We start from the raw sequence: 9719 nt of genomic DNA, 5'->3' as shown, positions 1-9719 counted from the left end.
CTCAGGATCAATGTATGTCGAAGAAGAAACAGTTTCACGATTACTAGGAATGATGGTCTCAGTATGTGATCTCAAGTTATTGCAATATATGAATGGATTAGGATCGCTGTTAACTGTTACCTCGACTCCATTGTGAGGAAACTTAATGCATTGATGATATGTCGATGGGACTGCCCTCATTTCATGAATCCAAGGACGTCCTAGCAATATATTATAAGTGAGATCTAAAGCCAGGACTTGGCAAACCACATCCTTTGTAACTGGCCCAATTCTTAGAGGTAAGGTGACCGTGCCCTTAGATGAGCGTTCTTCATCATCGTATGCCTTGATGGTGATTTGATTTTTTGAATTCACAGCTTTATCAGAATATTCCAATTGTTTAATGGTGCTCAATGTGCAGATATTTAGACCAGCTCCTCCATCTATCAGGACTCGCTTTATTCGATGTTTGTGTATGAAGGCTTCAATATGTAATGGTGCATTATGTGGCTGACTTACGGAGGCGTCATCAGCTTCCGTGAATGTAAGGGAATGTGGAATGGAAAGGTATCCCACCATGGCTTGAAACTGGTCCACGTTCAGATCAGTAGGAACGGCGGTGTCTCTCAAGATTTTGTCAAGAATAGCTTTATGAGCGGGGGATATGCGTAAGAGCTCAAGGATGGAGATGAGTGCGGGTGTCTTCCCTAACTGTTCTACAAGGTCATACTCAGGTTTGGTAGATGAAGAAGCGGTGTTTTTATTTGAAGCACCTGGCAAAGTAATTTTACCTCGATGAGTTGTAACATGACATTCAGAGGTAGGCTCAGAAGAAGATCCAACACCTCTTAGGACAATCTTGGGTCGCTGAGGAGGATTCTCAGGGTTTTTGTTCTTGATGGTAATAGTAGAGATATGATTGTCCATCAAGATATGATTGATAGTTGAATCATAGTTGTAAGGTGCTCTAGTATAGTTGGCTTGATCATCTGTGACTTTAGCTTTTCCATTGTCGTGCTTTGGGAATGGTTCCTTAAACATCTCATGTTCTTGATTGGATGAGTGTCCCTCAATCTCAATGTCACCTCTATCAATGAGATCTTGCACAATATTCTTTAGTCGATGACAATTACCTGTTTTATGACCCTTGCTTTTATGAAATTCACAATACTCATCATCATTCCACCAATTTGGTTTGACCTTTGGTTCATATGGCGGGAAATCTGGAATTGTGATTACTTTGTTTGCCACCAGCTTTTTGAAGACCGACTCAAGTGGTTCTCCCAAAGGAGTGTACTTCCTTCATGACCTGGAAGTTGTTTGAGTATTCACTTGATTGTTTGTAGAACTTGATCCTGAAAAGATGACTTTGGGTCGCACTGTGTTGGCATCAACAACACCATCATTGACTGTGTTCTTGTTTTTATTCCAAAATCTTGGCTTGTCTTTTCCTTTAAAGTCATCTTTGTTTTCCTTGAATATCTTAATGACTCCTTGTTCAATTAGGACCTTCTCTATTGCTAATCCTTTTTCAATGACGTCCTTGAAGGTGGACAAACAAGATTTCCTTAGATCATAGCCAATGTCTTTATTAACATTCTGGGTGAACATTTCTACCATTTGTTTTTGTGGAATTTCGCAAGAGCATCTGCTGGCTAGATTTCTCCATCTTTGTAAAAATGATGCAAAAGATTCTCCCTCTTTTTGCTTAGTGTTGCACAAAGTAGTGACTGATATGTCTGTCTCTATGTTGTAGGAGAAATGTTGAATAAATGCCTCTGCTAAGTCACCCCATGACTTAATTCCAGGTGGAAGTTGGGAGAAGCATTCCATAGCTTGATCGCCTAAGCTTTGTGGGAATAATCTCATCAAATATGTCTCTTCTGAAGCCACTTCAATGCAAGCTGTGAAAAATTGTCTTATGTGTGCCTTAGGATCCCCTTTTCCTCTATACTTGTCAAATTTAGGCGTCACAAAGTGTGTAGGAAATGGAGGCATTGGAATGATCTTGTCAAATGGATAAGGACATATGTCTCTCATTGTGTATGTTGGCTTCGGTGTATTTATGTCCTCCATTTTCTTTTGTAAGTCCCGGATTTGTTGCTTGAAATTGCTCTTAGGTGGAGATCGACTTCTTGGACCATATCCTATGTTTGAGGTACCCATTGGAGGAGGTGCATGTTGCATATATGGATGATATTGATCATACACATGTTCATATGGAGGAGGTCAGTAATGATGTTGCATATATGGACCACTTGGTATAGATTCATGTTGAGGAACACCATATCTATTTTGTGCATGTATACCATACTCTACAGGCATGTCATGTTCTATTGTATTGCCCCCAAATTTGACATGAGGTTTCCTTGTGTCCAAATTTTGAGCATGCCTTGGAATATCCCATTGCTTTGGTGGTTGATCCTTAGCATTGGTATGTGATTGAGCATATTTTTCCCCATAAGACTTCCATAATGGTCTGCGAAGATGAGTATCATATGTTTGACCATGTGTATGTGGGACCTCTGGTTTTTGAAGCAAAGCTGATGGTGATTCAGGTACCATGTGTGGTCCTCTATTCCCTCCACTATTAGGTCTCCTTTGATCCATATTGGAGTGAGGTTGTTGCAAAGGTCTATGTTCCATTATTTGAGACATGTCAAAATCATGAGGTATCTTGGCTCCACTTTGTGCCATCATGTGTAAGAAGTATTGTCTATCCCTCCTCATTATCTCCTCAATCAGTCGATTGAAATGGGGATTCATAATGGATTCTTCCACATCTGCTGAATGTATTGATAAGTTGTCCAAATTGTCATTGTGTGTAGCATTGTTGTTTAGAGTGTCCATGTTCTCAACATTTGGAATGTTTTAATAAGCCTCCATGTCAGGTAATGTAGTGTGATCAGTATTGAAAAATAAATCATTGTCATACTCATAAGAACTCATGTTTGCGGACTCTTGAGCCTCTTTAGTTTCTCTCCTAGATTTTTGAAGATGGGTTTCAACCATGAACTAGGTATTAACCAAGATGTGTGAGACTAGATGAAAAATGGAAAGAGTATGGAAGACCAAGAGTTGAATGGAATGTAAATGAATCTGAAGTGTACTTGCAATGTCCAAAGTGTAGGACCAAGTATGTATGTAGTAGAGTAGGTGTGACTTCCAAAGAGAGGATAGTTTCTCTTGATGAGGTAAGCTGACCTTGACCCTAAGTAAGACCAAATGAGACCCAAAGGTAAGAAACCTTGATGAGGGACCACTTAGCAAAGTGTTGTTGTATGTAGTGTGTTGACAAAGTATGATGAGGACAAGCAAGTGACCTTTTGACTCAAGTTTAGACAAGTATGAATGTAAAATGAGATGTGAAGCAATGATGGACTATGTGAGACCCAAGGACAGGTTGAATGCTAGATGAAACCTGAAGAAACAACCTAGGAAGCTCAAGTATTCCGAAACTGATTTCTTTTGTTTGCTGGACTGTGAAATTTTCTTGCAATTTTGAACACAGACGCGACTGTATACTTCACAGATGCAGTTTTCGGACATAGACGCTACTCTGTCTAACCCAAACACGCTTCTGCGATTTTCTTGTTTATGTTTGCTAGACTGTAAAGATTTTTGCAATTCTAGACACAGACGCGACTGTATACTGCACAGACGCTGTTATCCGACACAGACGGGTTTATATTCAACACAGACGCTGTTATAAACACAGACGCTATTCTGCCCTTCACAGACGCATTTATATGACTCAGACGCGGTTAAAATAGACATAGACGCGTTTCTGTAAAATTTGTGCAATTTTTTTCCAATTTGTGAAGTCGTTTTGTTGTGACCAAATCTGACTTGTTTGACTATTTTTCGTGACAAGAGGACACAGTGTTGATGAGGACTCAATGTTTGCAAGTGTTTAGACTCCAAAATGACTCCAAGAAAAGCGTGTTGTTTGATGTAAAATTGTTTTGCATACACTTGAAGACACAAAAGACACAATGTTTTGTTGTTTGGTCTTGATTGTTTGAATGTTTAACATAAGTCAAGCACAATTCTTATGGCTGGCCAAGACAATAGTTGTTGATCCCACATGGGGGTTTACCCTCAAGGCTACGCTATTCAGAGCGGATACTTAGATGCTTGACCTCACTGGCTCCACCCTCGGCACTCACTTCTCAAGTCAGCCAAGCATTAGTCCCCATGAAAACTCCCCATGGCGAACTTTGTATCTCTACTAAGAACCGTATGTGTGTGGGCCGCTACCAGAGGTCCGACCTCCTGCCCCAACAACTAGAAGGATTTGGGCCTCTAAAACAAAATGGTGCTAGTAAGGGCATCTGCTCGTGTGGCCATACATGCGGCACTTTCAGCTCTGTAAATACAGAAGGCTCCCAGCCGGTAGGGGTTACGCCCTACAAATGATCAAATAAATTTGATCAAACAGGTTTATGGGGAGACATAGTGTCGGTATGAACTAATCAGCACACGTTATCCATAGTTTTCACCATGAATACATTTGATTATAGTGGTTCGGATGAGGTGGGTTTTCCTCGCTACCACTTGGGTCGTTCTCTTCTCACTAGTAGTCCTAATGACCACACGGGAAGACATGCCCTCTAAAGATTAAAAAAAAAGAGCCTATTGCTCAAGACACAAAAGACAATGATTCAATTTTAGTGCACCAATGGAAGTGTTTGCTAGTCTATGAAAACAAGGCACACAATAAAAATTCAAAACCCTAGCCAAGAACCTGCAACAAAAGTTGTTAGTAGTTTGGGTTGTTTGACATAATCACCCCTTCCTGCAAACACACAAGTTAGGTACATTTTAAAAACCCAAAAAAACTTTGTGACATAGGGGCCTTCAACAAAACGTTTTGCTTCCAAGACAAGCTGCACCAATTTAGTTAGCTAGATCTGAAAGTGTTAGTCCGAAAATAAACCAGATCTGAAGCCTTAAGTACAAAATCCGAAAATTGAATCAATGAAAACTTCCAAATTCCGAAACAGTAAATACATAGACGCTGTTACCCTCAACACAGATGCGTCTGGATAACACAAACGTGGTTCTGTGATGCACAGACGCGCCTAAAAATCACAGATGCTCCTTTCCGACATAGATGCGGGTGAATGCAACACAGACGCGGATAAAGTTGTCACAGATGCGCCTGAAAATCAAAAACGCGATCCGAAAGTGCGCAAACGCGAAAATACCAAAAAATGCTGCCGAAAATGTCCGATCTGCAACTTCAAAAACACAAGATCTGCAACAAGGAGGTTAAATGCAAAGGGACAAGAGTCCCACCAGGCATGCCAAAATGTATATGGTGAAAATGGATAACAATAATAACAATATTGGAAGGCTAAATGAATTCAACCACAAAACCCTAGCCTAACAACAACAAAGATCCACCATAACATATGAAGATTACCTAAGACAATGCAAATCAAATGAAATCACAAAGATTATACCATCACATGTCCAATAGGGTTTTGATCTCCATTCTTCCTATCTCCATTGATCTTGTTTGATATATTTGCTCTCAGATTTTATGTGCACAAGAGCTCAACAAAGAATGGAATGTGGTTGCAAGTAGGATCATAGTGTAGTCAAGTCCTTAAGATGATTCATTAGGGTTTGATAATGAGGGAAGCATCTCCTTAAATAGAAGACACAATATGAAATGGAGGGATAAGATTGAGAGGTGTAAAAGGAGGTTGGCTAAGATTAGAGGGTAGGTAGAAGAAATAATAAAATAATGAAAGGGGTAGGTAGTGTATGAATTAAGAGATGAATGACATGTGTCATGGGTAGAAAAGGTTAATGAATTAATTAAATAAATAAAGATTTATTTAATTAATAGAAGAAGTGGGATCAATTAAATAAACAAGATATTTATTTAATTTAGGAAAAGGATAATTTAAATAAATAAATGTATTTATTTAAATGAGAAATAAGGCTAGAAGAGGATAAATGAATTAATTAAATAAATAAAGATTTATTTAATTAATAGAAGAATTAGGCTTAGATAATTAAATAAATAAAATATTTATTTAATTAGACATGACAATTTTAGGTGTCTACAAATACAATATCCAATGCAATAACCGATTGAACATGTCGGCTTAATGCTTTTATAACAATAATAAATCATCTCCATAGTGTGCCATGCTGATCTGGAAAAGATAAACCTACCAGTGTAACCCTAGATAACCTGGACCTATTTGCTGGTAAAAGCAAATATGCAAATAAGAATATACCAATGATATTACTTCAAGGAAAAGTGTCCACATGATGTCTTCAACATTACCAAGTGTCTTCCATGTCATTGTAGGTATCGGTGAACATTATATCCTGCCGGTTAACCATATACCGGTGATTGTTTGAACAGTTTACTGATTGCCGGTGAATGTTGCTGGATCTCCAAAGTAGGTGTATTTAGCAGGTGTTGACATCAATGACAAAACCATACCAAAATACCAACAATCTCCCCCTTTGGCATTGATGGCAACACAAGATGGAAAAACCATCAAAGTGCTAAAATAGAAATGCCAAGTACAAAAACCAATTCTCCCCCTGGGAGTAATATGTGTTTATACAAAGATTTATTTACAATACCAATCTCTCCTCAAAAAGATAATGCATTTTTCCATATATTTTTCCTTAATATTTTTCCATATATCTCTCCCCCTTTGACATCAAATGCCAAAGTCACAAAAAGGTCAAGTTCATACAAAATACCAATCAATTCAATATACCAACTACTCCCCCTGAGAAGTAGCTTCCTCATCAAATACCAGAATAAAAGATTTGTCCATTTAATTCTGCCAGTTGATGACAATCATCAACTGTCTAAGTCTCTACCGGTGGAGGTAAGACTCCGAGCTGATCTCTGAGATACTCAAAAGTTTCCTTAGGCAAAGGTTTTGTAAAAATATCTGCAAGCTGTTCTTTAGTATTCACATAAACCAGTTTTATTTCCTTTTCTTCAACTTTTTCCCTTAGAAAATTTAGTTTGATAGAAACATGTTTTGTTTTAGAATGTAATACTGGATTCTTAGATATATCAATTGTTGCAGTGTTATCACAATATATAGTAATAGGTTCCTTGCATTTTACCTTTATGTCTTTCAACATTTGCTTAAGCCAAAGTACCTGTGTACAGCTTGTTGCTACTGCAACATATTCTGATTCTGCTGTTGATAAAGATGTACAACTCTGTTTCTTACTTAACCAAGAAACTAATCTCTTTCCGAGAAAGAATGCTCCTCCAGTGGTTCTCTTTCTATCATCCACATCTCCTACCCAATTTGCATCTGTGTATGCATATAGATCAAAATTTTCATCTTTAGGATACCATAATCCAAGATTTGGTGTGCCTTGTAAGTACCAGAAAATCCTTTTTACTGCTGATTCATGATTTTCCTTGGGATTACTCTGAAATCTAGAAACTATACATACTGCATTCATAATATCAGGTCTAGTTTGTGTCAAATATAGTAAACCTCCTATCATAGATTTGTATCTAGTTGGATTAACAGGTGTAGATTCATCCCTTTGAGATAATTTGTCATTTGTAGTCATAGGTGTGCTTACCGGTTTAGAGTTCTCCATCCCAAATTTCTTGAGTAGTTCTTTCAAGTACTTAGATTGACTCAAAAATATGCCTTTATCAGTCTGTAAAATCTGCAATCCTAAAAAGAATTTTATTTCTCCAATCATAGACATTTCAAATTCATGCTGCATTTTAAGAGAAAATTCTTTGCATAATCCATCTTCTCCTCCAAAGATTATATCATCAAAAAATACTTCCATAATCAAAATGTCATCATTAGTTACTTTGTAATATATATTGCTATCTACATTTCCTTTAGTAAAACCAATTTTTAAAAGATGCTTATCCAATCTTGCATACCAGGCTCTTGGAGCTTGTTTTAGTTCATACAGAGCTTTTCTTAATCTGCAAACCATATCATTGTTATCTATCAAAGAAAATCCATCAGGTTGTTCAATATAGACTTCCTCTTCAATATCTCCATTCAAAAATGCACATTTAATATCCATTTGATAAACTTTGTAATCTTTGTGAGCTGCAAAGGCCAAGAATAATCTAACTGCCTCAATTCTGGCTACCGATGCAAAGGTTTCATTGTAATCAACTCCTTCTTTATGAGAATATCCTTTGCACACTAGTCTTGGTTTATTCCTGACAACCTTACCATCTTCATTGAGTTTGTTTCTAAATACCCATTTGGTTCCAATTACATTTTTATTTTCAGGCCGGGGAACTAATGTCCAAGTATTATTTTTCTCAATTTGTCCTAATTCTTCTTCCATAGCTTTAATCCAAAATTTATCTTCACATGCCTCATTGATAGACAATGGTTCAATTTGAGAAATAAGACATACTTCTTCATTTGCCAATCTTCCTCTTGTCATGACTCCTTTAAATTTGCTGTTCTTCAATTACTATGCTATCCTCTAATGATACCGGAGTAACTGGATCATCATTCTGTACCAGTGGATTTACTGTTGGTTCATTTGTCATAATTTCTGTTACCGGTTCAGAGTCTATATACCTTGAAGTTCCTCTGAATTGTTCATCAATCTTTACATTTGTACTCTCAACAATTTTTTGTAATCTTTTATTAAAGCATCTATAAGCTTTACTCTTAGATGAATAACCAAGAAATATTCCTTCATCACTTCTAGGATCAAACTTGCCAATATAATCATCTCTTCTAATATAACATTTACTTCCAAAAATTCTGAAATACTTAAGAGTAGGAGTATTACCAAACCATAGTTCATGAGGGGTTTTACCGGTTTCACCTTTGATGTGAACTTTGTTGAATGTATAGACAACAATGCTTACTGCCTCTCTCCAGTACACATGTGGTAGATTTGCTTCTGATAACATACTTCTTGCTACATCCAAAATAGTTCTATTTTTCCTTTCAACAACTCCATTCTGTTGTGGTGTCCGAGGTGCTGATAACTGTCTTTTGATTCCATTTACTTCACAGAATGTATTAAAATCTCTAGATGTGAATTCTCCTCCTTGATCTAATCTTAAACATTTAATTTTCTTACCGGTTTCATTTTCAACCATTGCTTTGAATAGTTTGAACTTCCCAAGTGCTTCTGATTTTTCCCTGAGAAAAGTAACCCAACACATTCTAGAATAATCATCAATAATTAGCATGAAATATCTATCACCTTGTAAGCTTTTAGTTCTAGCCGGACCACATAAATCAGTGTGAATTAAATCAAGAGCATTATTGGATTTTTCTGGAATACTTTTGAAACTAGTTCTAACTTGTTTTCCAAATTGACATTCCTTGCAAATTGTATTCTGAGGTTTCATAATTTTAGGTAGATCTCTAACTGCTTTAGAAGTATTGATTTTTACCATGCAATCAAAATTTACATGACATAGTCTTTTATGCCATAGCCAACTTTCATCTATATGTGCAATTAAGCATGCCTTTTCACTGTTATTCAAATGAAAGATATTACCTCTAGTCTGATTACCGGTTGCAATTTCCAAACCAGTTCTATTCATGATTTTTCATTTTCCATTTTTAAATTGTAACTGAAAACCTTTCTCAACTAATTGACCAACACTTAAAAGATTATGTTTTAATCCTTCAACATAGTAAACATTGTCAGTGTTATGTTTACCATCAAGAGATATTGAACCCTTACCTTTGATTGAACAGGCTTTGTCATCTCCGAATCTT

The sequence above is a fragment of the Cryptomeria japonica genome, chromosome 8, assembly GCF_030272615.1.
Source record: "Cryptomeria japonica chromosome 8, Sugi_1.0, whole genome shotgun sequence".
NCBI classification, from domain to species: Eukaryota; Viridiplantae; Streptophyta; class Pinopsida; order Cupressales; family Cupressaceae; genus Cryptomeria; species Cryptomeria japonica.
The sequence above is the reverse complement of the archived record's forward strand: the minus strand, read 5'-3'. Positions refer to the sequence as shown.